The 12343-nt window shown below is 36.6% G+C and overlaps 1 protein-coding gene across 4 annotated transcripts in view; it reads right to left on the reverse strand.

Moving 5' to 3' along the window:
- The window catches only part of EPS15 (epidermal growth factor receptor pathway substrate 15), a 123498-nt gene that overhangs the window by 93135 nt on the left and 18020 nt on the right, over window positions 1-12343 (reverse strand). The gene's annotated exons all lie outside the window — the stretch shown is intronic.

A 12343-nucleotide genomic window follows, 5' to 3' on the forward strand; every position in this document is an offset into this window, starting at 1 on the left:
TTGAAAGTCCCAAAGCCTTAAGCATTCATCCCCTAAGTGCCTAAGGTATACACACAGTTAGAAAAAAAAAAAAAAAACTTCAATAAAATAACCAAATGAATATACACACTGGTGCACAAAAAGATGGTTCTCATATCATCAGTCATGCTGATATCATTCTGTTACCAATGCAGGCAGTCACTGCCATTCAATTCATATCACAGTTCAAAGAGTTTCTTGGCTACCTGGTGAACAGATTTAATATTTCTTCTGAAGTGTAGCTGGGAAGTATCAAAGTTTGAAGGCTCAGGTTTGTACAAGAGTGTTTGAAAAATGCTCTCAAACCAGGAATGTTTTCGGGGGTGACATCAGTACAGGAATTTGAACTACAGCAGAGAAGGGAAAAGAGGATAATACACAGAGGTAAATGTACAAAGGGATGCTATCAGCAGAAAGTTCAATTATATTTGAAATGCTTAATAAGAAGTTCCGGATGGTGTCAGAGCTTAGAGATAAAATGATGAAATTCTGTAGAAGATAAAGGGCTTCATCTGCCATGGCAAAAGAAAATGAGAATGAAAAGGGAGGGGGGTGGCTCAAAAGTTATTAACTCAGTATTAGTTCTAGGTGATCATATGTGAAGAGGCATGTAAGGGAAATCTTAGAAAATAATTTCAATGGCCCTGCAGAGGACCTGAACATTGACAATGGCAAGAAAAAGAAGGGTATGATTTGAAGAAAAATTTATGAGAAACAATTTGAGTCCTCCCCGGTGGCACAGCAGGTTGAGCGCAGTGCTGTGAAGCTGTCCGCAGCCTCTGCAGCGCGGGTTTGATTCCTGGCCAGCTAGGGAGAAACTCACATGGCGTGGCAGACCTCTCCTGCCTCACCCACTGCTCCCCTCAGCAGTGTCTTTAGTCCGTCTGTCTGTTCTGCTCTCTGCTCTGTCTCTGGTGAATTCTCTCACCCTCCCACGCCTCTGACCTATACCCCAGTTCTTGTATAAATAAAAATAAATCTTTAAAAAAATAAAAGAAACAATTTGACAAGACTTATTAAGCAGATAAGGGGATAGAAAGGCTTAGTCAGAAATACAAATATAGGGGCCTCCCTGGTGGCACAAAGGGTTAAGACACAGCCTATGAAGCTGTTTCAAAGAAAGCATGCAATGAAGAAAGCAGCTATGAAGCTGTCCACAGCCACTGCAGCATGAGTTCAATCCCCAGCCAGGAAGCTCCCCACATGGCCCAGCAGATCTCCCCTGACTCACCCGCTGCTCCCTTCAGCAGTGTATTTCAGTCAATCTGCCTGTTCTGTTCCCCACTCTGTCTTTGGTGAATCCTCTCACACACACACACAACCCTGCCCCCACACCTCTGGCCTGTACCCCAGTTCTTGTATAAATGAATAAATAAATAAAATTTTTTTAAAAAGGAAATACAAATATAAAGAGAAAAAAATCATCAAGCATCAAAGTTGCATCTATACTGAGTATTAAACTGTATTAAGAAACCAACATTCATTTTGTGCCAACTTTGAAAACACATTATGCTAAGTACTTCACAAATACTACCACATTTAATATTTGTAATGACATATTATCATCCCAGTTTGCAAATGAGGAGACCAAGTGTGAAGATTAATTTTACGTGACAATTTGGCTAGGCTATGGTACCCAACTGTTGACCAAACACCAATTTAGATGTACTAGCAAGATATTTTTTTAGATTCACTGACATTTAAGTGGGTAGACTTTGAATAAAGCACATTACTCTCCATGTATGTGGATAAGCCTCATTCAGTCAATTTGAAGACCTCGAGAGAAAAGACTGAAGAAGGAATTCCCCACCCAGACTCAGTTTCCAGTCTGGTAAGCTAACCCTGCAGATTTAGGACTTGCAACCTCCACAATTGCCTGAGCCAAGTCCTTAAAATCAATCAATCAGAGTTTATGAGAGACAGAGAGTGTGTATGTGTCCTACTGGCTCTGTTTCTCTGGAGAGTAAGCCATCCCAGATAACTTATTCAAGCTTTTAAGTGGTAGAGTCAGCACTTAAACTTAGGTCTACCCGACTCCAAGCACCGAGCTTTTTCTACAAGCCGCTTCCCTATGCCCTGGTTTGCTTAATTTATAATCTATTGTTATACACAATGTCCCATCCAGTAACCATTTGTCTCAGATTTATCATTTTCTTAGATGAATCATTACAACAAACTACTACATTAAAAGACATTAAAATATACCAAGATGGACTTTGTACACCTCTACTGCATACATCCAGCTTCTGGCAAAGGTTATCAGCTAATAGTATGATAAGCGCTTTAACAATTTGAAAAGTTGATGAAATCTGAACAAGGACTAGCGATAATTCCATCTTTCTTTTCCTAATTCTTTACAGATACCATATAACCAACACCACCTTTTCAAAGAAAGCATGCAGAAGACTCACTAAAAAGTATCTGCAGAAGCAAGAACAACGGACAGTTAACTCTTGTATCTCCTTGTGAGACAGTAGAAGTATTTGACACTGGTGCATCTGCTGGGAGTACATTGACCTGTAAAATGTACCAGGTTACCAGTCAACTAAGTAAATGGGAAATTACAGGTTAGAAGCAATGAATATGTGTGTGGTGTCAATAGTCTGAAAACTCTTGAGGTGGTTTTGTGGTTTTGTCACTTATATAAGTATTTAACTGTTTATTTATTTTGCTATTTAGTAAACATGCTTTGTTTTCCAATAGCCCTTCTGGAAGCAATGTGTTAAAAAGAAGAAATTATACATTCAACACAAAATTAAAGACTAAATTTTCTTTTCTCTAAAGCACAGATAATTTGCAAAAACTGAGGTTATTTCTATATATTCATGGCGCTCTACTGACATCATTGTTGATACACTTGTCAGAATTTACAAACGTTTTCATATATCCAGTTGAAATTTTAATGATAAAAATGGATTGAATTTTAAAAATAGACTTCAACTTGGCAATATGTGCTCTATTTGAAACCTGTCAACAGATTTTAAAGGTTGTAATCTTTGAAAATTACACTTTATAAACCCAACCTAAGTGTCTTATTATGAAATCTTTGAAAACATGGCCTCTAAAAATCAGCTGCATATTACCCACTATCAGTTAGAAACCTTCAGTGAATAAAGGTCAAAAAAATCAGCTGCTTTCTTAAGTTTTAGCAAATATTACTATAAACAAAATTTCCCAAGACACTGAAAATACCCCTGAAAAGCAAGGGAAGAAAAGTGCTCAAATAGTACACAATATTTAACTCTGAAATTCTATAATTATACTTCAAATGAATTGTAGGAGTTCCATCAAGTTTTCCTATTTTTAACTGGATAAATTTATAGTCTGTTCTGAAATGAAATGAAACTATAGAGAGTGTATAATTTTACAGCATCTAAATTTAACAGAACACGTAAAATAATCACAAATAGGAACAACTTACATTACAAGATTTGTCTTATAAAAAATTAGTCAAAGAGACTACCTTTAGCAGAGGCAAAAAGATACTGCTTATGAAAATAAGATGACTGATGAATTTATTGTCTTCAATCAGAAAAAAATTAGAATATTCTCCACTTAGCAAACTTTTTATTGAGCTGATTCAGGTATATGACAACATATACAACGAGTATATTAGCAGGCTTCCCCAGTGGCGCAGCGATTGGGCGCTGGGTCGCGAGGCTGCCCGCAGCCTCTGCAGTGCTGGTTCAATCCCTGGTCGCCGGGCGAGAGTCCCACATGGCGCGCAGACCCCTCCTGTTGCCCGCTGCTCCCCTCAGCAGTGTATCATCAGTCTGCCTGTTCTGTTCCCCACTCTGGCTCTGGTGAATTCTCTCACCCTCCCACGCTTCTGACTATAACCAGAGCTTGTATAAATAAATCTTTAAAAAAAAAAAAAGAGTATATTAGCAATGAAATATACTACGGTTACAGAGAAGAATCAATTGCAGGAATTAACAACCACAAACCATATAATGTGACCCTGAAAAAAAATACTGCAAATAATTCTATTTAAAAATTAAAACTACTATACTACAAAGCCATAATCATCAAAACTGCATGGTATTGGAACAAGAACAGACACACAGACCAATGGAATCAAACAGAAAATCCAGAAATAAACCCACAGATATATGGTCAACTAATCTTTGATAAAGGAGCAAAGAATATGCATTGGAGCAAAGAAAGTTTGTTCAATAAATGGTGCTAGGAAAACTGGTCGCTACATGCAAAAGAATGAAGCTTGACTACTACCTCACACCATGCACAAAAACCAACTCAAAATGGATTAAAGAACTAAACATAAGACCTGAAACCATAAAATACATAGAAGGAAATACAGGTGAAACACTACATGATATGCACATCAAAGACATCTTAACAGACACATCACCCAAAGCAGTGATAGTGAAGGCAAAGATAAACAGCTGGGACTATATCAAATTAAAAAGCTTCTGCACAGCAAAAGAGACAGTAACCAAAACAAAGAGAAACCCCACCGACTAGCACAACATTTTTGCACACAACACTAATGATAAAGGACTGATCACAAAAGTCTACAAAGAGCTGATGAGACTCAACAAAAACAAAGAAAATAATGCAGTTGAAAAATGGGCAGAAGAGCTAAAAAGAAACTTCTCTGAAGAGGAAATGCAAATGGCCAACAGGCATATGAAAAAATGTTCAACATCACTTGTAATCAGGAAATGCAAATCAAAACTACCATGAGAAACCATCTTACACCAGTGAGAATGGCACATATTAAAAAAACTTGCAACAACAAGTGCTGGCAAGGTTGTGGAGAAAAAGGAACTCTCCTGCACTGCTGGTGGGAGTGCAAACGGGTCCAACCACTATGGAGAGCTGTGTGGAGATTTCTGGACCTACTAAACATAGAGCTTCCATATGATCCAGCAATTCCACTCCTAGGTATTTACCCAAAGGACACAGAAACATCAATTCCAAAGAACACCTGCACCCCTATGTTTATAGCAGCACTATTTACAATAGCTAAGCTTTGGAAACAACCCAAATGCCCAAAAATAGATGACTGGATCAAGAAGATGTGGTACAGGGCCTCCCTGGTGGTGCAGCGGTTGAGCGCTGGGTTGTGAAGCTGCCCGCGGCCTCTGTGGCGCCGGTTCAATCCCTGGCTGCTCCCCGGCCACCGGAGGAGGGTCCCACATGGCGCGCAGACCTCTCCTGCTGCCCTCTGCTCCCCTCTGCAGTGTGCTTCGGTCCTTCTGCCTGCTCTGCTCCCTGCTCTGGCTCTGGTGAATTCTCTCACCCTCCCCATTCTTCTGACTGTACCCAGTGCTTGTATAAATAAATAAAACTTTATAAAAAAAAAAAAAGATACATATACCCCATGGTACATATACCCCATGGAATATTACTCAGCATTCAAAAAAGATAAACACATGCAATTTGCAGCAACGTGGATGGAGCTAGAAGGGATCATGCTCAGCGAAATATGCCAGAAAGAAAAAGAAAAATACCGGATGGTCTCACTCATAGCAGGAATCTAGAAAACTTAAATTAAGGGACCAGGAAAAAGAATAACTATAAGAAAGAAAATATCAAAATCAGCAAACAACTATGAACCAGAGACACTCTGTGGGGTCGAGGGCAGGGGGGGAAGGAGGAATAGGGGTCAAATTAAGGGGGTTGTAATTGTATGGGGAATATAAAATTAAATTAAAAAATTAAAATTAAAATTAAAACTACTTAAACTATATCAGAGTGTAATTACCTCATTCAGAAAAGTATTGGAGAAACATTATCCGAGACATAAAACATAATTTTTATTACCAAGACTAATGATTCTGCTTGTGTTTTTTCATATTCTGATCATCTACAATTTTTTGGTAATGTAAATCAAAAAATTTTTTTAAAGATTTATTTATTCATACAAGAACTAGGGTACAGGCCAGAGGTGTGGGAGGTGAAAGGATTCACCAGAGGCAGAGTGGGGAACATAACAGGCAGACTGGCTGAAACACATTGCTGAGGGGAGCAGCGGATGAGTTCAGGAGAGGTCTGATGTACCATGTGGGTCACCTCCCTGGCTGGGGATCGAACTTGTGCTACAGTGCCTACAGGTAGCTTCATAGTGCTACATCTTAACCCCTTGCGCCACCAGGGAGGTCCAGAACAAAACGTTTTAAATAAACTTTGAATAGAATTTTTATTCATTTTATTTATCTATAAATGTATAAGAAAATCATTTTGGCAACAAAAACATACTCCCAAAAACTTAATTTAAAATATGTATAGGGCCTCCCAGGTGGCGCAGCGGTTGAGCGCTGGGTTGCGAAGCTGCCCGCAGCCTCTGTGGCGCCAGTTCGATCCCCGGCTGCTCCCCGGCCACCGGAGGAGGGTCCCACATGGCGAGCAGACCTCTCCTGCCGCCCGCTGCTCCCCTCAGCAGTGTACTTCGGTCCTTCTGCCTGCTCTGCTCCCCGCTCTGGCTCTGGTGAATTCTCTCACCCCCAGTGCATGTATAAACAAAACAAACAAATAAATAAATAAAACATGCCTCTATTAAAAAAAAAACTTAAAAAAAATAAAATAAAATATGTATAGTGTCCCTTTCATTCTTAAAAAGTCCCAACTTGAATGAAAAATTATATAGTCACGTATATAAATACTTTGAGAAAGCAAATGAAGATCCCTCACTAATGAAGAGCTAATTTTTAAAGGTAATTCAACTGAACATTTAGCACCCAGGAAAAAAAATTACATAGTAAGAAATCCTGGGCTCTAAACTGTACCTCATTAATCATCACATTAAGACTCACTGGTTATTACATAAACACATCTGAGAAGGCATTAGCTCACTAAAGGGTTCTAAAGTACACACTGTACTGATTCCTACACTAATACGATACAGTTAAATGAGAATGGAAAAAAACATCCAAATTTCCAATTCACTCACTCATCTAACAAGCTGACCCAAGAGTGTTTTTGGTGTTTCTCGGTAAAATTGTTCATTTTTACTGAAATATAATAATTTTTTTACTGAAATATAATCATGTTAAAACAAACAGAAAGAAAATCTATAAATATATAACACATAAATGCATAGAAAAATATTTGAAAGGCATAACTAAAACGGTAATATGATTATTTCTAGATAATGGGATTACAAATGATTTTACATCCTTCTTTATACGACTCTATTTTGTGAAAACTTTTTTATACTAAGTATGCCCTAGTTATTTTCAATTTGGGGAAGGTATAAAAATTGAAAAATTTGAAATCAGTATGGAAAAGAGCATATGAATTTTTAGCAACACAATCTCTAAAGGAAAACTTTTAAACTGAAGCTGTCAATATCAAAATCTGCTCTTTTAAGATTCTAATGGTATTATAATTTAAAAGCAATGATTTATTCATTAGCTACATCACAAACTTTAGCAGTTGCCACTAAATTAAATATTCATAAATGTAAAAATTTCTTCTGCATTTATGCAGAAAGAGGCAACAGCTATTTATTATGACTCTGAAGAATGTTAAGAGCTGATAAATAAGGTATTAGGAAACCAACAGTTTTGTAAGAACTGCACAGGCTTTAGTGTCAGATAACTCTAGACTCTAAGTTCACCTTACAACTTTTTAGATATATGATCTTGAGCAACTTATTTCTTTGAAAATTCTATCTCCTTATCTTTAAATGCTAATATCTATTTTCATGGATTACACTTACAGTTAATTAAAATAAAGACTTGTTTCCTACTATTCTTCTTCCTTTCTTTAGTAACAGTAGCACTAAGCTTTACCTGGACATGGGAACAGTTAGGTGCAACCTCATTTCCCAGTCTACTGTGCAATCCCAGTTCTCAGCAGAATGTGAAAAGAAATGTGTTCAACTCCCCTGTGTACAAGGAAGAAGAATGCTTCTACCTCCCAGTATTTCTTCCATCTGGCTAGAATGTAGAAAGCAACTGCCCAGACTCAGAGCTAGAAAATAGAGCTGAGAATAAAGTAGCAAAAGGAGCAAAAGGGACTAGGATCCTGACACTCTCAACAAGCTGCCATATTACGCCTAGACTACTTACCCTATTTGGACAGTAACTTGAGGAAAATAAACTCTCTTGCTTAAGATACCGTGATTTTGGCTTTAATCGATATCTAACTAAGGCCGCAAAGACCAAAAAAAAAAAAAAATTCATATAAAGTATAATAAACTTTACTAAGAAAAGTTATCACAAAAGTATAGTGTAGTGTAACCATCCTAAAATCTGGGAGATACACTGTATCTAATCATTTATCCTCTTCCCTATAAGAGTATTAACATCTCTGCCTGTTGCTATGTAACTTATAGAGTCTCTGTCGTATCCTAGAGTGGGCTTGGCATATGACTTACATTGGCCAATGAAATAAGAGAAAGTTCCAATCCTAAGTAGAAGCTTTAAGAGTTACTGGGGCTTTCCACTCTCTTTTCTCTCTGCCGAGAAAACAGTATTTCACAAAAAGGGCTGTTCCCTTAGTCTAGATCCTGAAATTAAAAAAAAAAAAAAAAAAGATAACCAAAGTGAATTGCTAGAGAACCTATAATGTGACCAATTAATAAAATTTCATTATTGTACGTCACTGATATTTTGGGTTATTTTTTTGTGACTACAATCTAGTAAAAGTTAACACATATGTAATCTAACACCAAAAATTACCAGATAATAAAAAAAAAGTAGTCCAGGTTATTGGAGACATTTATATACTAATAAGATTAATAAATGTCAAGAGTTGCTTCATATGGAATTTTTGTTTTTATTTTGGGGGTGTTATATGGAGAAGAGATGTTAGATTATATGACTTTGAAAGTCTATGATCCTACAATACACAAAATAAGCTGAAACTTTAAGTAGCATTAGGATTATTATAAATCGCTGTAACATAATATGGGAAAAGGTAAAATAGAGACATCCCCCTAAAACATAATGGCAATCTTTTTTCAGCTAATCACTTGTCATAATACAATGAATAACCAGTAAATATTAATAAAACAGAGGGAGGAGTGACTCTGAATATAAAAGAATATAAAAGAATATAATATAAAAGAATAATAAATATAATTAGAGTAATGAAATAATGAATAAATGAATAATAAATGAATAAATAATAATATAATAAAATAATATATAATATAATATATACTATAATAAAATATATATAATAAAATAATATATAATTTATTATAATAAAATAATATATAATTATTATTAAAATAGTAAAAAATAAATAAATGAATGAAAAATAAATGAATGAATAAATGAATAATGAATAAAAAGAATAATGAATATAAAAGAATAATGAAGGATCTTTGTAATGGAAAGGTTTTTTATCTTAACTGGGGTTGCAGTTACATGAAGGATAAAATTGTACATGCACAAAACTATATATACAAACACAAATAAGTAGTTATAAAACTGGTCACATTTGAGTAAGTTCTGTGAATTGTGCCATGTCAATTTCCTGTTTCACTATTATACTGTAGTTATTAATATATGTGGTTTTACAATTAGAACAACTAGGTGGAGGGCACATAGGACCTCTCTGTACTACCTTTTGCTATTTTTACTATGAAAAGGTGGTGCTGAGGAATACCATGAAATAGAAAAAAGGTGGCATTCCAAAAAGAAAAAACACTGTATGTAATGGCAAACAGATATAAAAGTTTAGGAAACAATGGAATCAATTTTATTCTTCAACTAAACCACTCAAAATCCTTTTGGTTTTGATCTCCCTAAAATTTTAAGAAAATGAATAACAAATTCAATAGTAGTGAACATAAAAAATGCTATAATGCACACAATTTTGTGGGGTAATTTGCTACAAAACTCTTTTATATATTTACACCCCCCCAAAAAAACCAGGTAATTAGAACTCAGCTTATTAAATTCCATTCAAGAGAGCTAAGGAACCAAAAGAGAGACTAGTCCCTACTACATCCTCCATCACAATCACCACAATACCTCTTCAATGGTGGAATAAGCAACTCCTAAGCTATCAAGTGAATATAACTAAAACTTACACTTTCATACACTTATGTATACACAATGTAAGTAACTTCCAGGGCAGAAGAAAGACTAAATTCATCTGACAGGCTTGTATACCTAAGAAAGAGTTGTGTATTTCACAATACAAAAAAAATCAGGGTGAAAACTAATAGTAAACAAGATAAAGATGAAAAAATAAAAGGAAGCAGTAGTGATCAACAGCATCAACAGCAATGCAAAGTGACTAAGGAAACAGCAATGAAAAGCTGGTTAAAGAGTAAAGTCAGTAATAAAGAAACTTTAGAAAGGAAAACAATTCCAAAGCTGGGTGGAGAGGGTAGAGAAAAGCAAGTTATCTGAGCAGATAGAATTGGTGGGAGGAGCTCAAGGAAACACAAGCAGTGTCTGTGAGCAGTTTAGATATGCTGTTATTCACAACATTTAATAATTTATTAAACAGGTACTGGTTACCTTCTAGGTACAGAACAATAGGGATCACAAAAATCATACAGGGCTCCTCCCCTAAAGCAGCTTATATTCTAGAACATGTTAATATCTCATGTTTGTTCCATAATATAGCAAACCATTATAAATTGATAACACAGCAGAAAAAAGATCTACCAATATTGTAAGTACAGTATTCTTTTTTTTTTTAACTTTTTTTTTTTTTATAGAGGCATTTATTTATTTATTTGTTTGTTTGTTTGTTCGTTTGTTTCGTTTATACATGCACTGGGTACAGTCAGAAGCGCGGGAGGGTGAGAGAATTCACCAGAGCCAGAGTGGGGAGCAGAACAGGCAGAAGGACCGAAGTACACTGCTGAGGGGAGCAGCGGGCGGCAGGAGAGGTCTGCGCACCATGTGGGACCCTCCTCTGGTGGCCGGGGAGCAGCCGGGAATCGAACCGGCGTTGCAGAGGCTGCGGGCAGCTTCACAACCCAGCGCTCAACCGCTGCGCCACCGGGGAGGCCCAGTATTCTTTTTTTTTTTTAAGTACTTTTTTTTTTTATAGAGGCATGTTATTTATTTATTTGTTTGTTTGTTTGTTTGTTGTTTTTGTTTATACATGCACTGGGTACAGTCAGAAGCACAGGAAGGTGAGAGAATTCACCAGAGCCAGAGCGGGGAGCAGAGCAGGCAGAAGGACCGAAGTACACTGCTGAGGGGAGCAGCGGGCGGCAGGAGAGGTCTGCACGCCATGTGGGACCCTCCTCCGGTGGCCAGGGAGCAGCCGGAGATCGAACCGGTGCCGCAGAGGCCGCGGGCACCTTTGCAACCCAGCGTTCAACCGCTGCGCCACCGGGGAGGCCCCAAGTATAGTATTCTTAAGAAAACTTTCAAAATCTGTATTTAAGAATTTATTTTCTTTGGAAATTATCAGAAATGAAAGAATACAGGTAAGAATAGTAGACAAAAAATTTCAAAAGATGGTACAGCTGTATAGTATTACTGAAAAACAATGGATATAAACATACCATATCAGCAACTCAAACCAATAATGGACTATTTATGTTGAATTCAATTCAACCTGATCAAAAATTGAGGCGGCAGAGTGACAAACAGTAAACACAAAGAGCAGCTTTGGTCTCTCATCAGAAGACAGTGAGTCTTACATATGTCACTCTAGCCAGTCCAAAATAAACACTGGGAAAAGCATTATCTTCAAACATGGATAACTAATACATGAATTTATAAAAATACCTATAAGAAATAAATGAAACAAAATCATCGTCTCCTGCACTTGCACAATGTTCCACACTTCTACAAAGTACATTCATAACTATCTCTTATGTCATTTTTCTACATGAATCCAGATGATCATATCAGTTCTCCCGGTTCAAATATGATATTAATGTGATGGCTACCAAACTGATATCTGGAGTTCAGACTTCTTCTCTATATTCCAAATATATATTGACTATCTATTTTACATATCCACTTAGGTATCACCAAAACATCTAACAGAACCTGTGTTATTTTTTTTCCTCCAAAAACCCATTCTTCTAAGAGTCAGTCTGCCTCTCTCAATTTTCAAACTTCAAGTACTGTTAACTAATTCTACAATATATGCTGAATTCTTTTACCTCTCTCCTTAATCTTGGTCCATATCTTGCCTTGACTATCATAACAACATTTCACCCAACCCTCCCTGCTATTTTTGCCTCTCAATTTTTTTCTCCACACAGCAGAGTAGTCCTTTAAGAATATAGTTAGGACCTAACATTCTCCAGTCTAAGCTTCTCAACAGCTTCTCATTTGATAGTACATAAAATACAACCAGAAGAACTTATGCTTTTGTACACATATGCTTACACAATATGAGTGGCTTCCAGGTTAGGAGGCTAATC

The sequence above is a fragment of the Talpa occidentalis genome, unplaced genomic scaffold (genome assembly GCF_014898055.3).
Source record: "Talpa occidentalis isolate TD23 unplaced genomic scaffold, MPIMG_talOcc4v2.1 talOcc4.9, whole genome shotgun sequence".
NCBI classification, from domain to species: domain Eukaryota; kingdom Metazoa; phylum Chordata; class Mammalia; order Eulipotyphla; family Talpidae; genus Talpa; species Talpa occidentalis.